This window comes from Oncorhynchus clarkii, chromosome 2 (genome assembly GCF_045791955.1).
Source record: "Oncorhynchus clarkii lewisi isolate Uvic-CL-2024 chromosome 2, UVic_Ocla_1.0, whole genome shotgun sequence".
Lineage (NCBI taxonomy): Eukaryota > Metazoa > Chordata > Actinopteri > Salmoniformes > Salmonidae > Oncorhynchus > Oncorhynchus clarkii.
The window spans coordinates 58,434,622-58,444,139 of record NC_092148.1 but is presented as its reverse complement, the minus strand read 5'-3'; positions in this window follow the sequence as shown (position 1 = coordinate 58,444,139).

The window sequence follows — 9,518 nt, the reverse complement described above, 5'->3', positions numbered from 1 at the left end:
ATGGCTTTAAAATGACATCAAGCACATTTAGCCAACCTGGATGAGCAGGTTACAACAGCTCGTTGCTTCTCCCCCTAGACGCACTGCTGTCATCAACGCAGTTGTAGCCTATTTTCGTGGAAGTTTCACAAAATGATTGCTACTCTAAAAATGACAAAGGAAGCAGAGAGCTAGAATGGATAGACTGATAGAACACTGAACACTATTGTGTTCTGTCAGAGCCAATGGGTCAGCAGCATGTGATCATGGCTGTGATCACCACTCATGGGTAAAAGGATTGCATAGGGAGAGTTCAGTGACCCCATGCTATGGCGCTTTCCTGTGGATACATGTTGGAGACGAGGCTAGCAGTGGGGGAGCTCTGGCTGTGGCAGTGGTGGGGGAAAGGTGGTCTAGCTGTGGTGGAGAGGTATGTGCCTGACGGGCTTTGTGACTTAAGGCCACTCGCTGGGTCCATCTCTGATGTTGAGTTTCTACCCTTGTCTGAGATTGCCCATCCTTCATCATCCCCTACCTCGCCCCCCCATCCCCCTACCTCCCACTGACTGCCTTTTGGTTTGATGTGTAGCTCGTACACCAGGACATTGTAAGGCTTTTTGTATTCCAGCCGGCTTCTCCAACCGGGTTGTGCACCTGTGTGCCACTCAGAACAAAGATTCGTAGCAACCAGAGAAGGAGAACGCATCTGTAGGATAACACCTGTCATATCTTTAGGAACACTCATTGAAAGTAGCGGTAACCAAAGCAATCAAATCTAAATTGAGGTTGAATAGAGTTCCAGTGAATGAGCTGGGTTTACAAGCTTCACACAGAGACACGCTAATCATCCACAGAAACTCTCTGACACAAATAGAGGTGATAGAAAAATTACATTGCCACATACAGATATATAGATGAATGTACTTACAATAGACCAGTGGAGAAGAAGGCAATGCTCGGCATGTCACTTCACACAACCGAGACCTTGAAAAATAAGCGGGGAATTTAATTGTTCAGTCGATTCACATTTTTTGTAAAGTAATACAACTAAGTGACAGATCCAGAACTGAAATTCTTGTTTGCAAATCTGTTGCAATTCTATCAATATATCACATGAACATCTTGGAGCCTCAACGGTAACTTATTGCCGAGACCAAGCTGAATCCACACGTATGCAACATGCAAATATTACAATCTGTGTCTTTCTGCAAAGAAAATGTTCCTCTGACTCACTTCCAGATCCATAATTAAATTTTACATTTCCATGAACACTCACTCTGTTGGAGAAAAACAGACCCTGTCAGCCAGAACCCTTGAGATCTGTCTCTGAGAATTGTCTTCAGAAAGAAACAAAGGCAATGTTAACCCATTTCACACATTTATACGGGGTGTAAACAGGGCACTTTAGATGTCACTTTGTGTCAGGATAAATCATTTACATGCAAAACGTGTCGGACAAACATGCTTGCTTTTGAGCATGCAATGACTCATGTGATGTCTTTATCGACAGAGTCGCTCAGCCTAACTGATGCGAGTACTCCGTATCTTATTATCACATTAACATACCTCAGACACAAAACTGATCAGTCTCAATGCCATCTGTTTGTAAGAACTCTGGAGAAGCCCCTATGTTCATGTTCAGCCTGGTTATTCTCTCTCGCTCGCTCTCTCTCTCTACTGCTCTCTCTCTCTCTCTGTTCTCTCTATGCTGCTTGGGTGCACCTGGTCACCCCGGTTCATTCTGTGTTGTGCTGAGAAAAAAGTTCATTCTTCAGACCCCAGTGAAAAGGCCAGATCAAACAGTGGTCTCAGCCTTCCTTGCTGCTCCATGGGGCATCGATGCTGAGGGGAGAACAGCACTGTCACTGCCATGCGTGCTGATTGTGATTGCACTTCAAACACAGTGACAAATGGCTCCCGCTTTACACAGATTCTGCTGTGTTTTGATGTCACTCTAAAATGTCCCTATGGCGCTATTCATTGTTTATTTTCCCTTAAAAGCTGCAAAAATGGAAGGTGGAGGGGAGGTTTGTGTGAAGGTACACCTTAAAAACAGCAGATTGCCCTCTTTGGGATAAAACACCACAGCATGGTGAGCTCCTGTCTGAAGGTCTCCACACATATTAATTTAGAACATTACCTAGTATTCCTTTAAAGTATTTATGATCCAAAACAATGGACATGATGGCCAATCATTCCACAAAGGGAAGCCATTATAAGTCAAATGTGCTACAAAGAAGGCAGCGAGCTATCTATGTGTGCTAAGAGAAAGGGGAATGGGTAAATACTTACCCCCTGGGTATCTTTAGCAAACAGAAGATGGTTGCCATTGTACAATACAATTGGATTTATTTGATATGAAATGCATTTGTTTGCTGTAAAGACATACGCCTACAGTCTCAAACAATCTGTTGAAACAGATAATGACTGGGTGTGTTTGTAGGTGTGGAGGTTTGGTTTTATTTAAGGCATGTGTGGGGTTCACACATCAGGGAATTCAGACAGGTGTTTTCCCCTAGAGATAGCAACTGCAGACTTCTCCGTTATCCCTGCGTGCACTCGTTGGACATTATTTTGTCTTAACCAAGCTGCATCTAATTGTATTAATTGGATCAATGCACAAACTGTCTTGTTTTAACACCTGCTGTAAATTACTGTATTTCCTGTGTACAGACTGCATATGTAGCACACCCTTTGTGGCACCGTTATGGGGAGTGTTTCGCCACGTAAATGTGTTATCATGACGCTTTACAGACAACCTGCAAGCCAGTGTGTTCAACATAGACACCGTGCAGAAGTCTATGAGCGCTGAAATACGGCTATTCGATGCTCAAATTGTATAGAGCAGTAAGATATAAGGATCATCTCTAAATATGAAGTCATTTTAAACAACCTCCTCATCTAATAAATGCAGGATGTTACAATTAGGACGACCTACACTGTAACCTAATTGGTAGTCTAAAACATGTATGCCTAACAAGTGAATTGAAACATTTTATTGCGCTTAGGCAAAAAAAAATATTGTACAAAATATATATTCCTTTCGTCTAAAATGGCCCTGACTATTAGGACTAAACCGCAGTGCTGAAAATGACTAGCCACGAGCAGGAACGTTTCCTGCTCTACAGCCTACACCACATTGGAGCTGTCCACCCCGGTGGTGCTGAAATGGTTAGCGAACATGTTTTTAACAAGTTGCTTCAAGCTAAATAGACAAGCAAGTGCTTTTTTTGTGTAATAGGCCTATATTTTCTGGAAATGTGAGTAAATGTTCATTATATTTTCTTTATTTCCAAGGCGCACTATTATAAAGTAATTTACTTGTTTTGGTCTTTCAAAAACAACTTATTTTTTAAGCTTCCAGAGATCATCAACGCGTAGCTTACTTGGCAATGATCATGGCAAAAGGAGTTCACAACTTCCCTGTGACATGACATTATACTCATTTACTTATCAACTGCAAAAAAATTACAATGAATCATTATTTAAACCATCAAACTGAAGTGGCTATAGCTTGATGGTCGAGGCTGCACGGGAGCATGTGTTCATACAGTATATTCGTCTATAGTAGGCCTAAAAGATATACAATAGAAAGATACATTAGTCACCCTGAAACAAAAGTATTGTAGGATTCCCTGAATAAAAGGCAACCTGGGACAAGATTGTCCATCACAAAAAAATATGAAGATGTAGCCAACTGGCTGATATTGGATTTGTCAGGGACAACTGTAATAAAGAGCTCTTCAAAACTAATTATAGCCATTATGTAAACACGACAGGGAAATTATCTTTCTTTGCGGGGGCTTTCCTATAATCAATAGAACCTATTCCCAAGCCTTTAGTATTCTCATTCTAACTGTCAGAGAGAAACCAGAACAATCTCACGTTGTAAAACAGAAACAAAATGATCATATTGATCACATTTTTTTATGGAGAGTTTAACGGATATCGTAGGCTAGGCTACTAATAATCTTACAATAGGTTATTATTCACATTGCCCATTTCTCATGCGAAAATATAAAGCTCCAGTTTATGCTATAGCCACCTTCACAAATAATGAAAACAAGTTGTGCTCGCTGAGTTCTACCTGTTGATGTGAGCACCATCCCATCGGGCTTGATCTCTTGTGGTCTCGCCCCTCGTCCCCCGTAATATCTGAAAGTGTGGTAGAGTATGAAAAAAGGAATCAATATGAAAGTCACATTTCTGAAATAGTCAAATGATCAACTCAACAGAGGCACATTAGCCCATGATAGCGTACAGTGAGTAACAAATAGGCATATACTTAATCTATTTTCTATGTATTTCAGCTCACCCTCTCAAGTCTCAACTTCATTAGATAGAAGGAAATCCTTCTCGATGCCAAGCTTATAATAGTGGCAATGCTTCTTTTTTTCTTTGTCAATCAAAATCAGCGCACGCTTGTTGTTTGCAAAACATGATATATAGGCAAAAGAAGACACTACCCTCCTTACATACTTTTGTTTCTTCACATCCATACCTCGTTCATTATGTTACTATTCAACCAACATAAAACAACAAGAGTCGATCAGAGAAAGACCTAAGGTATACCTTGCAGATGTTGTCCGCGCCACCGATGGAACTGGAACTGGAACCGAATGTATTGACAGTGAATCTTTGTGCCATGTGCGGTAACACAACCTCCAGTTTATGCGACGGACGTATCTCTTTAAATCCCGACTCTTCCCCAGGTGGCCTGTCAATTTCACGAGCGTGACGTCAACGATTGGAGGAAAGACATAAAAATCCCCCTTTCATAACAAAAGTCCTGTAGAGGATGTATTTCAGAACGAGATGATAGGCTTCAAATACATTTGACAATAATATCGTGCAAAAATAACCTACAGGTGAAAAGAGTCAACTACAGAAACCAAATAAGCATATGCTGCCACATTCTGTTCGGAAATGGTTTCTACATGTACAATAAACAGATCTAAAGAACAGACAGAGAAAATCGAGCTCCTATTATAGCAACAGAGGGAAATAGGATATACACGGATTTGTATGCATTATCTGTTGTATTTGAGGTTTCTACCATGAATACTCATGACTGTTCTGATTTCCATGACACCAGATGCTGTTCTACTCAGTGATTCAATTAGCAGAAAATACAACATAGCCATTGTCTATACATTCAATACAAAAGCTACCCGAGAGAAACAGATGCAACTAAACACCTTTAACAATGCTATAACCTAGCATGTCATTTGCTATTTGAATGCCTTGTATTTTTATCACCAACAACCCTCCCATCCCCCCAATACATTTTATATGTCTCTTTCTAAGTAAGAATCCTTCATAAAAAGAGCCTTTCCCAGTCAGCACCATCTCCTTCACTGCAATAATAAGTGGGACTAAATTGCTGTCTATGCTCAACAAAGAAATTGAAAAATGTTGTTAGATTTGACTTTATGTGGATTTGACCAACTTAGCAGATGTCAGCTGCAAAAGCAGAATCCGCCATTGTAGCTGTCCATGATTTTGAAGAAAAAAATGTACAACAGGTGTATTTTCAGACACAAATGTGCTACCCCATTGTGCTGAGAACTATTGTGCTCTTTTCCCAGACTCAAAAATGATTGAAATGCTTGATTCATTCTATTTGTGTCTCTGTGTGTGTCTCCATGTGTGTGTGTGTGTGTGTGTGTGTGTGTGTGTGTGTGTGTGTGTGTGTGTGTGTGTGTGTGTGTGTGTGTGTGTGTGTGTGTGTGCGCGTGCATGTGATGGTGTTTATTCATGGAGGTGTGTGTGCATACTGTATCTTGACAAATGTTTCCTTTGAAATGCAAGTAAAGACCGTTTTTTATTCTGACATGTATTTGAGGCCCCACTGAAACCTCACAATGGCTCTATTGTGTGTGATTCACAAGGCTGGGCCATTTTACAGAGCTACAGAACAATTACATCTTTAAGTATCAGGGCAGTTAGCTGTATATAGGGATACTGGAAAAATACCTCTGTCTGTAAGTGTCTGTACACTCTAAGAAAAAAGTAAAAAATGTTTTTTCGGCGGTCCCCATTGGTTCCAGGTAGAACCCTTTTTGGTTTCAGGTAGATCGCTTTTGGGTTCCATGTAGAACCCTCTGTTTTCTGTCTAGTCAATAGACCATTAGACACTAGTGTTTGTGGTTTTCCCTTACAGATACAAGGTCATATCATTCTGAGTGGAATGCGTATGCCTCTTACATAATGAAATATAACAACCAATACTTCAGGCACAGAGTGCTGTGTGGTTTCAGGGCTCCTGTTAAGAGGATACAACATGTTTGACAATATGGTTTTAATATAGCAATGTCTTCACGCCAGGGATAATATCCATTTAACAAGGTTTAGTAAGACATGGGGGTCAATTTGGGGTTGTTGGGATGTTGTTTTTATTCAAAGGGGGTTAGTCTTCATTTAATGGTTTTAATCAGCTGTACAGCACTACAGCACAACTGATAAGAGTTTGGTTACCTATCGCTAAAGAGCAGCCAAGTTCAAAAGTTGCACTAGCAGATGTCCATATCAGTGTTATGCAAACCTGCGCAGAGCAATTCCTTGTTTGCCTAAGCGGCCTATAAGTAATTCATTGTGTTCAGTGAGACGGAGCATCTGTTCATCCATACCCCTGACCCACCAAGAAGCCCTGAACACCTGACACAAGGTGTCTCTTTTCCAGGTAACTGCGCTCATCAGATAATGACCTCGACTCGGGTTAATACTTACAAACAAGGGATCATTTTTCTGGCAAAGCAGGGCCTACTGCTAGACTTTTAGACAGCAGGACTTTTAAAGAAAAAGGGAAAGAGTGCAAACAATCAGGATAGTCACATCTTGCTGGGGTCAGAGCTGCAACTCTTGCTGGGGTCGGAATGGAAGTGTGCAATAGACGGACAAGTTCCAGTTGAACTAATGCGTCTTCAAGCCTACACTCAGCAGAGAAGTAGTAACAGAAAAGTGCCCATCACTCTTCCCTCAGCCGTATTCAGAAAGGGCAAAAATTGCCACCCTCTACATCGACGGAGAAGTTGCGGCACGGACATGCGCAACGGTTACGTCCCTCACTGAGGCCCGCTTAGCTTTCCAGGAGAGGTAAGAGGGTAGCTCAGCCAGAGCCAGGCACTATTGCTTGACCTCTCACTGCCTCCTTTTAAGGCTAATTTCTTCCCCCAACTTCTCATCCATCCCCAGCTGAGCTGAACTCCATGGCTTGTTAGAAAACTATTGGCATTCGCCTGTTGTGGTGAATGCTGCAAACAGTGTAGAACACTGTTTGCAGTGTTCTTCACTGCAAACAGTCCTTATGTGCTTCTTAAAAGCGTAATAATAGGAAGATGTAAAAGTGAAAATCAATGATAGAAGTATAACTATAAAAAAAACAGGAAAGTCTTTTAAATGGATATAATAGCACTCTAAAGAGTTTCATGTTTGAGATTAGAAACTGGGTGGTTCGAGCCCTGAATGCTGATTGGCTGAAAGACCATATACCACAGGTATGACAAAACATTTCTTTTTACTGTTCTAATTACATTGGTAACCAATTTATAATAGCAATATGGCACCTCCGGGTTTGTGGTATATGGCCAATATACCACAGCTAAGGGCTGTATCCAGACACTCTGCGTTGCGTCATGCATAAAAACAGCCCTTAGCCGTGGAATATTGGCCATATACCACACCCCCTCGGGTCAAATTGCTTAATTACAGCATGAATCATATGAGCAAACACATGATACTAATCACAAACACACATATAAATGTGCCAAGTAAGGCATGACTACATCCTCTATGGCTGTGCTCCTTCTCTTCCTCTTTACTTTGAATACATTATTAATTCATCATTGAGAGATTCTGTGGTAAACCAGCCTTTAAAATCATGCCATACTTGAAGAAAATTGAAAATGTGGAATGTTGAGCGGCAGGGTTCCCCATTATACGAGAACAGGGATGGAGCTTGGGGGGCTAAACACCATGTTCAGCCGGGAAATGGGGTTCAGAAAAACATTCAGAAATATAAATATGTCCTGTGATGCAGTTTCATTCACGAATCAATCAAACACAAAATGTTAAATTGAAGCTGCAGGTTCTGAAAGTACTTTTGTAAGTAGGTGAAATGAAATTCAGAAATATAAAAATGTCATGGACACGTGACCACATACAAATTACATTTGGAATTCCATTTCATTATACATATTTTATAACTGTATTCCAAATAATCAAATACTGTATCTACTGTAAATAGATAATAGTATGTAACAATGAATACTATCAACTATCCCGACACCAAATTGTTCCATAAGAAAATTCTGCAGGCTTTCCATTCCATATTATTAATGATCGTCCAATAATGACAGACACCCAACAAAATGTGTTTCCTTTGAAAACCAAGTAATGCTCTCCTATATGAAATTAATAGAGAGTTGCACTATTGGAACTGATTGTCTGTGTGCATGCCAAGTAACTGATGTAGTTTGTAACATTCTCTTTTACTTAATTTATTTGCATGTTAAACTACTGAAAGCTGATGCATTGAAATTAACATACGAGGACTCCGTAACTTCTCTGAAAAGCAGAAATTCACAAAGACTTGAAAAGTTCAGGTGGGTAGAGTTACGCAGAAAGCATTCTATAATGCCGGTGAATTTACTGTGCCTCGTAAAGTTAAAAGCTTTTCCAAAATGTCAAATACAACCTTTTAGTGACATAGGAATACAAAAATGGCAAAACAATGCATGTCTGCCTGTTCTTTGTACTAAGAGCAACCTTTTCAAACTACTATTTCAGCTTCAAGAGGAATTGTGCAAATATGTTATTTAGAGGGAATAATTGACACAAGAAATGTACAATTATTAACTATCAACACATGTAATTTTCCTTCAAAAGTACTAGCCTACTATATGCTTCTACAGGTCTACATTTATTTTATATATGATTATTTTCCATTAGCTGGTAAACACAAAGTTCTGAAATGGTCGCTTGAGGTCTCTCGTCCTTATCCTAGTCCGCTCACAGAATTACAGCCTACACGTGTCTGTGAAGTGTATGAAGGAAGCAAATGGCTCTACAGATGTAGGATCTTAATTTGATCAGTCTTTTGTTGATAGGAATTTTTCTGCCCAGCAGGAAATGCAAACGCGTAGTGTATTTGAGTTTTAAAAAGGCTTATAAAGTTTGTAATTTCCAATTAGAGTCTTTATTTGCTCTAACAACAAACATATCAATCCCTACAAAAATGGCCATTAATTATAATCCTCATAATAATTCACATTTCCGTTTGTTGCAGGATAATTTTCCTGCTGTAGCAAACTGGCTCAAATTAAGATCCTACATATGTATGCTCTATCCCTGTATTCCTTCAGAGTCGCCCAAGAGCGTTTGAATACCCCTTCTGCCATGTCCTTTTCTCAACCCAAATCATACTTTGCAAACAGCTGCTAAAAGCTGAGGTGATAGGGGTATGGGATATTAGAAATGAATGAGTTGATAAACAAAAACTCAAAAGAAAAGTGTGGGAGAGGATACTCTCCCTGAAGAAG